The sequence below is a fragment of the Oreochromis niloticus genome, linkage group LG19 (assembly GCF_001858045.2).
Source record: "Oreochromis niloticus isolate F11D_XX linkage group LG19, O_niloticus_UMD_NMBU, whole genome shotgun sequence".
Taxonomy (NCBI): domain Eukaryota; kingdom Metazoa; phylum Chordata; class Actinopteri; order Cichliformes; family Cichlidae; genus Oreochromis; species Oreochromis niloticus.
Genome location: NC_031983.2, coordinates 16,417,095 through 16,430,149, shown reverse-complemented (window position 1 = coordinate 16,430,149; position 13,055 = coordinate 16,417,095). Strand labels below are relative to the sequence as shown.

The window sequence follows — 13,055 nt, the reverse complement described above, 5'->3', positions numbered from 1 at the left end:
GACAGGAGTCACTGCTGAGCACCAGAAACAGTGGGGATATATGGTGTCAGAGTTTGCTTCAAATTAACTGATAACAATATCTATTTTATTAGAAAAATTTTAATAAAAAAAGACACATTTTTTTTAAAAATTTCTCATGCTGCTTGGTAGGAGAAGCTAAAACTGCTCTTTTGAAGCTGAAGGTTGCCGATGCCTGCCATAGTCTAACCTAGCAATCCACTGGATCCATCTATCTTGTACAGTTAATCTGGGTCCAGGTAATGGAGGAGCAGACCAAGCAGAAATGCACTTTTCTCTGGTCCCTGCCTCCAGCTCCTCTGCTGAGATACTGTGGCATTCTTAATTCAGCCAAGAAACATAATCTCAGAATATCCAGCATGTCCTTGATCCATCATCTGAGTCTCCTCTTGGTTGAACATGCCCAAAACACCTCACCTCAATGCTGTCCAGGTAGCATCCTAGATGCCAGAACCCCCTTCATATGGAAGAACAGTGATAGACACCCTTTTAAGGAAGCCTTTTTTTTTAAACTATTAGCAGAGAGAATGAATGTAAAGTGACCAGTAAATTCCCTGCCTTAACATTCAAAGTCACTTCTCTTTTTCCAGAATGGTACAGCAATTGCAGAAATTGAGCCATGTCATCCATCTCCCCATCCACTTTGTGTCCAAGACAATTGAACTCCACAACTTGAGGTTCATCCCAAAACTCAACAAGGCACTTTACCCTTTTCAGATGAGAACCATGTCCCTGTTAGTTCTCATTCCAGCCACTTGGCAAACCCCAGAGGTCATTGTTCGATGAAACCTAAGGCAGTTAATGGGGTTAACTACATGCCCATAGGTGTGAATGTGAGTGTAAATGGTTGTCTGACTCTCTGTATTAGCCCTGTGAGAGACTGGTAACCTGCCCATGGTGTACCCTGCATGTATGGACGGATGGATGGATGGATGAAATCATCTTCAACATGTGTGGAGGAGGTCAGTAAATAGGTACAACATCTGGAAAGCATCTAATTGGCAACAGCTTCTTTTTTTAAGCATGATAATAAACCCAAAGAAAATGGCAATGAATGTGGAAAGAAAAACACAGAATGGAACAACATCAGTCATGGACTGGCCTCCCCAGAGCCCAGATCTCAACATTATTGAAGCAGAATGGGATCATCCTAACAAGAATTCATTACTTGGGGAGCTCAGGCTTGTAGAATAAAGATGGTCATACTAAATATGTTTCATGATCCATCCATAAATTTTAACCCTAACCCTATGCATGTCGTTGAACCATGGGATGAAGCCGAAGTACTTGGAGAGAACCCATGGGGGGAACATGCAAATTCCACATTGAAAGACTATAGAGGCCCCTGGGATGGATTTGAACCCGCAATTGTTGTGAGGTGCTAGTGCTACCCACAACACAACTAAGATTCATGATCTCAAAATCAAAATCCCAGCAGAAACAATGAAAACTAAAAAATGAGCACTGTTTAAGACGTGCAATCAGTCCAATTCAAAAAGTTGTTTTATTTCTCTAAAAAAGTACAATACTAAAAGAGGTGCTATAATCAGATTAACATTAATTATAAGCATGTTTGATTAGCAGTGAATTAATTAACAAGTTATGCCCCCCCCATTTTCAGCATCTTATCACCAACCATTCTCATTTCACAGTTCTTAAACAAGCTGTTTTTTAGTGAGAGGTCTGCCAATATATCTCAGTGGCACCACTGTTATTTATAAGCATAATTAACTTAATAAGCTCAATTTTCTTTTAATACCTCTGTTAGAAATAGGCTCCTTGCATAATGAAACCTGAAAAAAATCTATCTGTTTAATGCAGAGAGACGAATAGGGCTGAAGAGCGGCATTAAGGAGGTCAGGTCTTTAGAGACCTTGTAGCTCACCAGTGCTCGAGACTGGATGGCATTAGTGCTGGACACTGGCTGATGGTCAATGCAAAATAAATGCCGATGATAAGATGAAAATAGCATTACCCTGAAGGATCCGGATCTCCAGGGAGTAGCAGCCCAAGACAAGGTATTCTACTAATTTGCAAAGACCTAGTTGGGGGTCATGTATTTAACTGCAAGATTACCATGTAAGCATGAACTAAAAGTAATATTTAAAGGCCTACATTCATGCTTTCGGGTGGTTGCTTTGGTGTGTTATGTTACTATCTTCCAAATGAAAACACTGCTGCAGCTTCACAAGTACTCTGTTTAATCTGCACTGGTCACTCCACTTTATTGTTATTGATATTTATATTTAAAAAGTGCAATACTGTAATTTTCTGCTGCTCATTCCTGTGCAATATCCCATCTGCCCCCCCCGGTCATATTTCTTTTCAAGATTTTCTTATTTAATCACTAGTGTACATATATTTATATTTATAGATACATATATATTTAGTCATCTTTTCTCTTTTACCACGTCTCTCTAATATTTTGCTCTTTACTATTTTTCTATTTTTTGTTTAATTATTTTATTTTATTTTATTATATTTTCTTCTACTGTACCATGCTGCTGAGTGACTGCTGCTCATCAAACACATTTCATTGCAATGTTGACCCTGTGCTAACTTGCATATGACAAATAAAACTGAAACTGAACTGCTGGATTGGTGGCCAAAGCTTTTCCTCTGTTACTTATCTACATCACATGTACAGACGTGTGCCAGCTCACATGCTTCTGGGTAGCGAGACATGTTTTTACGGTTGGTCTCATGCTCTCACACCACCCAAACACATCTCAAATAAAGTCTCACAGGTCAATTTGATCACACTCACAGACAAAGAAGATTTTAGTTTGGGGTTTTAAAGAATAATCTGTGTTACTATTGTGTTGAGGAATTTCAGAACGAGCAGTTGCATTGCAGCCATCCACAGTGTAGGAGAGAGGGGTTTTTTACCCTAAAGCATGTAAAGCAGCTATAGTGTAGTACAGTAGACATCCATAATGAAAAAAGAACCTGTAATTTGTCTACTAAGAGCTCTTGGAGACTGGAAAACCCCTAAAGTTCTTCTCCTCCAGTCTCACTGCAATTCAAACTAAACTTTTTCTTGTAGGATTCAATTCTAATTGGTCCGCACAGATGGCACTTTATTTAATCTTGAAAACCTGAATGCAGCCCGTGTACCATTTAGAAATTCCATTTAAAACACTAACAGGACAACATGCTACATAGCCATTTAGAGGTCAGACGCAATCATGGCTATTTCCATAATCAAATGTGCCTTCCATGAATCACAACTCCTGGCCTCACTTTTCAGCTTTGATGAATCTTTTGCTTCCATCTCTGCTGCTGCAAATTACTGGAACAGTGACAAGAGATGGAGAGAAGACAAATGCAAGCAATGTGAGCGAGTGAGGGGGCAAAGAGAGGGGAGATAAGGCCTCCAGTGCTTTCAAGCATTTGGATCAAACACTGGATCACTTACCTGCTACCATGATCTACCCAAGAGCTAGCGTTACTGTGACTGGCTAACATAAAAGGCAGATTCCCACACATCAACAACAAATTGTCATTGGCGTTCCATTTATGAGCCATCAAATGCCATCATATCCACTCCAACAAAGAAGAGCTCCATCAGGTTGGATGGGTGGCCAGAATCTTTTAACAAGCTCATCCCCTATGAAAAGAGCTCACTTCTTTCTAAATTCATAAAGGCCAGCTACAATTTGTCAATTTGAATATCAAAAGGGTCTAGCATGGGGTCCCTTGGCTGTTAAAGGCAGACTCCCATAGCTGCTACCAAGCAGGTGTGTGATGATCAATTATTAAGGATCCCACTCTGGTTACTCTTAGTGGGAGGTGAAACTGGGGATCTGGGGGGTTTGTGGTGGTGGGGGAACATATTTCTGTGTTGAACCTGGATGGGAGAGAGACAGCAGAGAAGGGAGAGCGAATACTATTTACATAAAATTAACAGTTCAAAAGAATGAGTTCACACACCAATCAAACTTGTTAATTGACTGTCAATGGTGTGTCCCTGAATATACAACACAACTACATTATTCATCTTAGGCCTTGACAGGAAGACAGTCCAATTTGCATGGGTGTTCTAAACGTGATCAACAACCACAATGCCACATGCATTTTTAATAGGCCAGAGATGGGATCCTTTAATATTCATAAGGGTCAAACAATTGCATATGACATTAAACTTTCTATAACAAGGTAAGTATTTTTCAAATGCTAGCCTTAGTGATCTAAATGGCCCACAGAGAAAAGGGAGAAAGTGCTATCTTCCAGTCTTCACAGTGAATCAATGCTATATGTCCATGTTGGTTCGTTTTATTTAAATATCAAATAATATTAGCTATGTATTGCCAAAATAAGGTTGACTGAAAGTTGATTTAATATTAGTCAGTTGGTTCCGAGCTGGTTTTATTTATTTCTTCATTTACCAATGTTTCAGAATAACACGCATCATTAGTTTAAACAACCATGTTGAGAAATTTTTCATTATGTAACAATAACTGAGATTCACACAGCTATAATAACAAAACATCAAACTTAAAAAAAACCCCTTCTTGAACGATCTCTAAGTCGTGCTTCCAATTTACCGAACAACTGAGAAGATAAAACATTTTCCAACTAATTTGTGTTTTGTGCTGTACTTTATTGACCTTTATTCCATGGTAAAAACAATGTGATTCTTCTAATGAACCCAATGACACATCCAAAGGTCACCAAATTCAAAGACATTTTTTTCCCTTTCTGTGAGGCGCAGACAGTAGAACGTATGTAAATGTACTCAGGAAGCGCCTGGCTGTGTCCACTCCCAGTCCTTAACAGTGTCTCGTTTCAGACTGGTGTGTCTGAGGTGTTTCTAATTGCAGTTTGTGTCAAAGGGTTTCCAGAGATGACCAGACAGTGCTAGACTATATTCACATTGGTGTCGAAGCCCTCTGGGCCCCCATCCCGTTGAAGACATCTCCAAGTGTCATTAGCAGAGCCTTGGAATGGTATAGATGAACTAGGCAGGCCTGGATAAAATGACCTGGTATTGATGAACAGTCAGGCTTTTCTGCCTGGTTCCAAGGACAGAGAGGTGGAAAACTGCTCCACCACTCCTATCAGATATGCTAATGGTCACATTTCTCCCCATTGAGACCTCATGCATAATTTAACTAGGAAAATGATAATACAAAATGTGTAAAATAGGTTAGATTAATATGGTGTAACTTTTCCTTTATCCAAGGACATATAACAAAGCTAATGGGGCAATGGCAGCACAATATCAGCTACACTGTCAGTAATTAAATGCAAAATGTAATTAATATTTGGGATATGTTCATTTGTTTGAATGCTGTTGCATGTTTTGTTATAGTGAAGACTAACCACGGAGTAAGAGTAAGCAAAAGGCAACTTGTTCATTGTTGAAGCTTTACATTGTGAAGGACTGATGACAATTTCTGAAAGCTGGAAAATGGAACAGAATAAAATGGTAAAATTGCACGATGTGTAAGAGGCACTAGACTACATTTAAACCCGCAATACTGCGATGAAATGTTACGCGTTATCTGAAACCCTAAATTGATGTATAAGTTATAAAAAACACTTTTATTGGAAAATTCTTGGGTTTACTTTTAATCCCATATGGAACATTTTTAATATGACAAATTTGTCTTTGGTAATTTTCTTCTTTTCTTGAATACTTTAGGGTTGGCAAATAGCTCAAAATAGTTCAAAATCTGGGGATCAAAAACTGAGGTTGAAGTTTTGTTGAATGTATTTAAGTGCATATATTATTCCTGCTTTTTGGCGCGGATTTGATATGCAACGACCGTTTAATCCTTGTGTGGTGGATGGCAGTTTGTCAGGGATGTGTGCTGTGATTTCATCTCAAACTGGCTTCAAGTCAGTGGGGTTCTTTCAGCATTAGTGAATTCAAAGCAGATCACGTCTGGGAGTGGGAAATGATAAGAAATGGGCTCGTGTTGTGCCGCGCCCCGAGGAAATCCTGCCTCTTCTGACACCTCATTTCGACAAATACAAACCTTTCAGGAGAACCACAACCTTTCTCCCTTCTACCGAATCTTTCACCATGTTAGTCTTCTCATTTAAGGCTTCATGGGAAGGGGAAAAGATATTTGCCTTTTTTTTTTATTCCCTCCTCTTTTTTTCCACTCTCTTTATTTTTGTCGTCCTGTTTGTGCTCCAGTTTGAGCCTAACCCCTGTATGCTCAACTGTCAGACGACATCAGTGTTACTTAAACTGCGACATAAATAGCCATATAAAGTGCACAAAGAAAGAGAAGTACGAGGCATTTCTGAATGCGTTCTCTCAGGTCTAAAATGGAACATTTATTTTGAAAGCAATCCATAAACATATGTTGAAAACACAGTGAAAATTTTAGCAAAACATGCAATATTACGCAAGTATAATGACCCATTGTTGAAGCAATGTGTGGTCAGTCTGAGGGGCACTGGCTATTCCCCAGCCCCCCACCCTCACTAAGCTCATCTGTATTTTTATTTTCTGTCTGTTATGTCTGCCTTCAACATGCCTACTCCATACACAATGAACCTTGTGGAAGAGTAACACTGCCATGCCTGCTCTAGTCAACTTAATGCTGGTCAGGAGCTGCCAGTCAGTACTATAACCAAGGTCAGAGGAGCTTGACTGCTGGATGCCAAGGGACACGCAGTGGAACGTCAACAGGCATAAACAAAAGACAAAACAAAAAAAAGTAAATGCATCTTTCCCCATCATAAAAAATATAAAATAATAAAATATGATGTGTTGTGTTTTGCTGGACACATTTATTGCTGCTAAAATGATGTTACACTTAGAAATACGATCAAATAAACATAACAAATACCCCAAACTGATGTAATATAATTGTCTGCTGCTTCAGACTACTGTGCCACACCAGAGTTGGGTTGAAAATGAAGAGTGATGGAGGGGCATGGTTTTTCATTGCGTTAGGCAAAATGCCCTGCTGCCTTCAACTGTCCCGACCTCACATTTTTTGACAAATTGGTTGTGAGGCTTTTACGACTGATGCACATATCGCAAAAATCATTTCTGCCAAGCTTCCTCTATGACCTGCCCGTGGGACATGACAAGCCTCTCCATGCATCGCTCTATCAAGCCGAATCTTTCCAGGACAATGCAAATTATGACAAATTCCATCATCCTGCATTATGCGCTTTCCCGCTAATCTCCCTAATTCGAGAGAATCGGGGAGGGTCTCGCTGTTTCAGCTGAGGGGCATGTTGTCTGACTGAATGATGCTGAAACTACAACCCTCATCCCCCGTTCTTTCTCCCTCCCCAGCTGTGACCACCTCGTCTCTTCTGTCTTTTCATATTTTTCTTTTCCGTGAAGCAACATTTCTTAGTCTGGCTGGTAAGAGAAGCGCCAACTTAACCTGGCCACAGAAGAATTATGTCAAAATAAAATGCTATAGCGCAACCATTAAAGTGTAACTGTCAGGAGTGGTGAAGTTAAACAAGTCTGTGTGTGTAAGTGTATATGAGGTATAAGCAGAACAGGACCACGGTGTGAAATGTCTATTCTGCATGACACAGGCTGAATCAATCATTCAATCATCCCAGCAACATGAAGCTGCTAATCCAGAGAGAAAAGTCCATACACATACACACACCCTGTCTCGCCCATCCTCTTGAAAATAATTCTTTTGCAGTGGACACAATGTGCAGCTTAGTGTGGAAAAATAAACGACAAATTAAACAGTTAAAATAAGAAGACTAGCTGACAGAAATATGATGGAGAAACTGCAGCGCAGAGCAAACGAAATGCATTCCTTCTTCATCTCAACAGATGGCAGTATGACTGCATTAAAAAGACAGCTGGCACATCAGCCATGGCGCAGATACTGTATAAAGTCCACTCAAAGCACGGACATTCTGACCAGACAGCATCAGAGTCTCCGTAGATTTTCTTTTCTTTTCTTTCTTTCTTTTTTTGACCAAGTTAAAATATTCACAGAAACAAGCCACAAATACCACTGGTGAATTGCAGGATCGTGGATTTAAAAAAAACAAAAAAAAAAAACAAATGGAGGAAAAAATATTTTAAAAATTCACTTGATTCCACTTTGTATTTTTTCATTTTATCAATGAAACGCCAACATAGCTGCAATGTGACATTAATAATATAAAGAGGAACAAATCAAAATCACAAAGATGAAAAAATATTTTAGTAAAAAAGGGCACAAGGATTGATAACGTCAAATAATAAACTATGATATATTATTCCTACAGTATGTAGTATTATATAATAATACAAAACTACAGAAAATTATAAAAATGCATTGTTCGTAAAATGCACCAAATCCTAGGTGAAAAACCTAGGAGAAAATTAACAGCTATGTGAGTGCATCAAATTTAGCTCAATGCATTTTGGCATGCAGAAGACATTGTGCAGTCTATATTATATTAAATGAACATCTCAAATTCATCATATTACCTGTACACACAGTGCCTGACATGCTCTTTCATAAAAGTTCTATAGGAAAAATTAGAAGAAAAAAAAACATAATAAAAGTAAACATGCTGACACATGCCAAAAAAAGAAGAGGCCGTATATTATTCATCTGCAGTACTTTTACTCAGCAAAGCATACTTTGATGACAATGGCATTTTGAAAAATGAATAACCCACGTTTGAAGCTGCTACTTACAAGAACTGCTCTATGTGAAATTTATGATAGAGTGAGGGTGTAAAATTAAAAAGATGCAATACTCATTTCTAAGCTAGTCACTTGTGGAATAGCTGAAACACAGGCATAACAAATATAGAAATAGCATATAATGGCAGCTCTATTAAACTCTTTCCAATATTGAATTCAATCATCAGCGAGAGTTAGATTCATTTAATGTTTCTGAGCTGACTGTTTGGCTTTAAAGACTTTGGGTAAGAGTAAATTGTTGACAAGGTGGTGGGTTGCATTTCCTAATGTTGTTACTTATTACTGTCTGCATGTCACCACACCAGCATGTATGGGTGTTGGTCATTGTATTGTTCTGTCTATAGTTGCCACACATGTAGATTTCACAAGAAAAGCGTCTTCCAGACCCTCCCTATCTGTGTGTTTGCGTGTGCGAGTGTGTGTAGGCCCTGTCAGCTATGCCCTCTCGTCACTGCTGGGGGAAGAAACACACCCGGGCAGCTCTGAATATAGTGGCTAGTTACCATAGTAATGGGATGGTCATACGTCTCTCCTCTCTCAGACAGTGATGGAAGTGGACAGGACACGCTGCCATGCTTTTTATCTATGCATTTGGTATTCAGTTATTTCATTCCACAAATAAAAAGCTAAGCCATCCCACCTCTCCTTTTTCTGTATTCAAATAGAGGGGTGAAATGCGAAGTAAATAGTTGGATATGGGGTAATAATTCACACATGGGACTACAAATAATTGATGTGTTTTGACTGAGTGTTTGTGATTGCAATTGTAATAGCGCGAGTGTCTTGGCAGATGTCTGCGGTGGTGGGATCTTTACATGACGCTTTTCAGATGCCTTCTTGATGTCTCTGAACCATTCACCCCTCCACTGCTCATCAGCAGTGACAAAGTGAGAAGCAAACAAGGATGCATTCACATACACACACAAACGCATACAGAAATAGCAAACAGACAAACACACACACACGTACCATGTGGTTCTCTCAAATTAAAAAGCAGAGACTATTATTTATCAAGTGTAATCATATTCATACACCATAACTGATTACATTAATCTACATATCATTAAATATTCTAGTGCATTCCCTACATACAAACCCCCAAATGTTATATATATATGTATATATATATTTTTTTAACAAATGGAAGTTTACTTATTTGTAAAACTGCAAAGATGACTGACTTTTGTAGATGCTATCCACTAGAGACATAACTCAGTTTCTTGAGGGATTCAAGGTCCTTGTAGTCTTAATATTTAATTGTGTGTAAAGACACACTTACACAATGTGTAAATACTTATATTAATATATTGGCATCCTTGTCTGTATACTACGTGCATATATAAGTAAAAAAAAAAAAGAGAGACGCTAACTGTGGCAATGCTGTCCCTGCTTCCCATGGCTTGTTGACATGGACCAAGGCAGTCAGGCACCAATAATACATGAAGAGCTGTTCAAAGGCAATTAGGATCAGTTGTCATGGCTGGGCCCATTAATGAGTGGGAGTGTGGCAGGGGCCGAAGCAGAGGCACAGCGCCGGCAAATGCGACCGCATGAGAGCCGATGTATTCTGACAGATCCAGTCCTTCCCCTGTCCTCGCCTGGTACAAGCTGATACCAGCCTGTACCCACATAGTGCTGCAGCAGCAGCAGCATAGGATAATGTAGCAAAGAACGTCATGCCTTCTGGAAATGACTACTGCCGCGGTAGGTCAGCTTCCACACAATCACAGCAGGAGAGAAAGGGGGGACAAGGGCCAGGAAGGATAGGACTGGAAAGAATATAATTACCCTTGCTGCTGTGTAGCGCTTCACATAAAACTGCCTCTTCATCAGATTAAAAAGGTAATCTCCTTTGACCTGTCACATATAAGTGTAGACATTTAGAGGCAAAAATGTACGTTCCCCGTGCAGTAGCTCCAGCACGGTCCCTAGACGAAACTATGAACCATATTTCAAAGCAGATATATTTCTCAGGATTATATTTGGGGAGGCAAAGGAAGCCCTGTTTCTGTAATATAGGAGAGATTATGTGTATATGTTGTCTGTATGCAGGTAAATATTTGACAACATTTGTTAGGTGTACATTTACTGATGGTTTGAGATGATGCGTGTACGCTCGGGTGTTTATTTTGCTTGCCTTTGCATACATATATATATCTATTTGCATCTTGCTGAGTTTAGCATGACTGCTGTGCACCTATCCTGTCAATCATGAGTGTATTACATTGAGTCAGCTGTGACTTGTTTTAATGACCAAACCAGTTTACCTTGTCACTCAGACAGAGCCTATCGCAAAGAGCACACAGGTGTGTGTGTGTCTGTGTGTGTCCTTGTAAGACTCGGCCTCAGGGCATACAGCCGACATGCCACTGTGGTAAGGTCTTACCGGGTTTGATCATTGTGTTTCGTGTGTGTCCAATTCAAGTGGAGACAGTTGACCCTGGTGTTAGGGTAGGATAACTAAAGCCTACATAGACAGACTCGGGTGATGCATAGAGACAGGGACTGAATCAATGATTGTTTGGGAAACGCTCTGAGGTGAAGCTTGACTGTCAGTTAAAACCTTTCAGACTAGAAAGACAAAAGGTTCAATTCATTGCACATAATTCAGGAAAGGAAACAAGCATCCGATTCTCCCTGTGCTTATTCTCAGTGAAATAAAAAGAAAAAAACAAACAAATCTGTGTTAACATCCTCTTCTGCAACTTAGGAGCAAGTAACTACATGTGCTAAAGAACACCGCAGCTTCAAGTAGCCTTCAATCTCACGACTGCTGAAACCACTGAGCCTTCAAGACCTCATTTTTCATCGACTCAATTACTCGACAACTGTTCCCCTCCTGGCCCAACCCGTTTCCCCCCTCCCTGGCTTCATCTTCCCTCCTCCTTAGTTGGAAGTGATCATTTGTTCTTTTATTAAAGTTGATAACATCCCTTGCATTGTCTGAGCATTCAAGCTGGAGAGCCGCCCCTACTGTTCTAGCCTCCAGCGTTTTCATATTATTGGTGCATTATTTCACGCATGCCCTCCTCTTTTATCAAGCGCTTTTGAAGTAATGTTAATAGACTAGAAAATTGAGACATTTATGAAGTATGGGCCATGTTTATGAAAAAATCCATAAAGTATGACAGGGGAGAGGTGAGATAAAAGCAAGGTTTTAATAGATTATGGCAAACAGGGGAGAAGCGTCAGATGCTGACAGGCACCTCCTCCGAGATCCCTCATTTTTTATGGGATTAATTTTGTTGTATTAGAAATGAAGTTAAATGTCCTAATTAATCTGTTCGTGCTGCATGAATACCTCCCTGAACGCAGATGCGTGCACACACACTGGTTTTTGGCTAATTACTCTTCTGTGGTAATTGAGGTAGATGTAGTCTCTGGATGTAGGCTGAGGAAGTTTCGGTAGGTGGGGGCATATTTGATGTGGTAGGGGCCTGCTGAATTTTGCATGCCGGCTCCTTTACGCGAGTGAAAAATTCAGAGTGAGACCCATAAAACGTACTCACATTTTTACCATTTGCCAGTCTTGATTTACTTATTTGTGTACGTTTATCTACTGTTAAATTTCTGTTGTAGCTGCAAAGAACATATAAACATATTTTTGTTTATTGTGTGTCAGCAGTTTCAGCTGCTTACCGTAAAACCACAAAGTCTATTTTCAGTTGTGTTTGGAAATATTTGTCACATTTCATTCAGAGTTCTCTCATATTGTGTTTCCTCTCCATCGACAATGTCAATTATGTGAAAAAGACTTAAAGCAATGTTTGTTATTTAACTTGTATTCAATGCAATTAAACTGAAGTTTTAAACAAGCAGAGCAATTTTCTCTTTTGTCCAGCACGGGTGGCCCAGTCTGACTTTGACTCAGCCTGACCTCTTAGCTCTTCATCAAACGGGCCAAACAAAGTTCAGCTCTTTGTTTTTAGACATTTATGCTCCTGTAAGAAGATTATTCAAATTCTACCGCCTGCCTCAACACACTCCTCCCTTTGATACTAATTGGCAGCGTCAGATTCACTTCCCTCCTGATGCCTCACGGTCCACTTTGACAATTTTCAAAATCCAATCCAAATCCTATCGTGGGCTTGTGCACGACAATCTTCTACAATATTGACTGTCACTCACAATTAGGGGAATGAGGCAAGGGGTTAGTGCTCACCAGCAACCTGAGGCTAGCGCAGTCAACTCCCCAAACGTACCTCGCCGAATCTGATCAGTGAGAATAATTTCCCAGCAAATATCCCAGGGGTGAGCCACTTACCTTAGCTGGAAAGAAGAGATGTTTAACAACCATCCAGCTGATAGTTTGTCTGTTCAGACATGGTTTGGGTATCGTACGTGCCTCAGTAAATGTTGCTCAGAAGTGAATGTGACTGAACGGGCAGCATTA

General features: G+C 39.8%; 1 protein-coding gene across 2 annotated transcripts in view; it reads right to left on the bottom strand.

The window, feature by feature from the left end:
• dph6 (diphthamine biosynthesis 6) overlaps positions 1–13,055 on the bottom strand; it is a 57,449-nt gene that overhangs the window by 10,583 nt on the left and 33,811 nt on the right. The window lies entirely within an intron of this gene.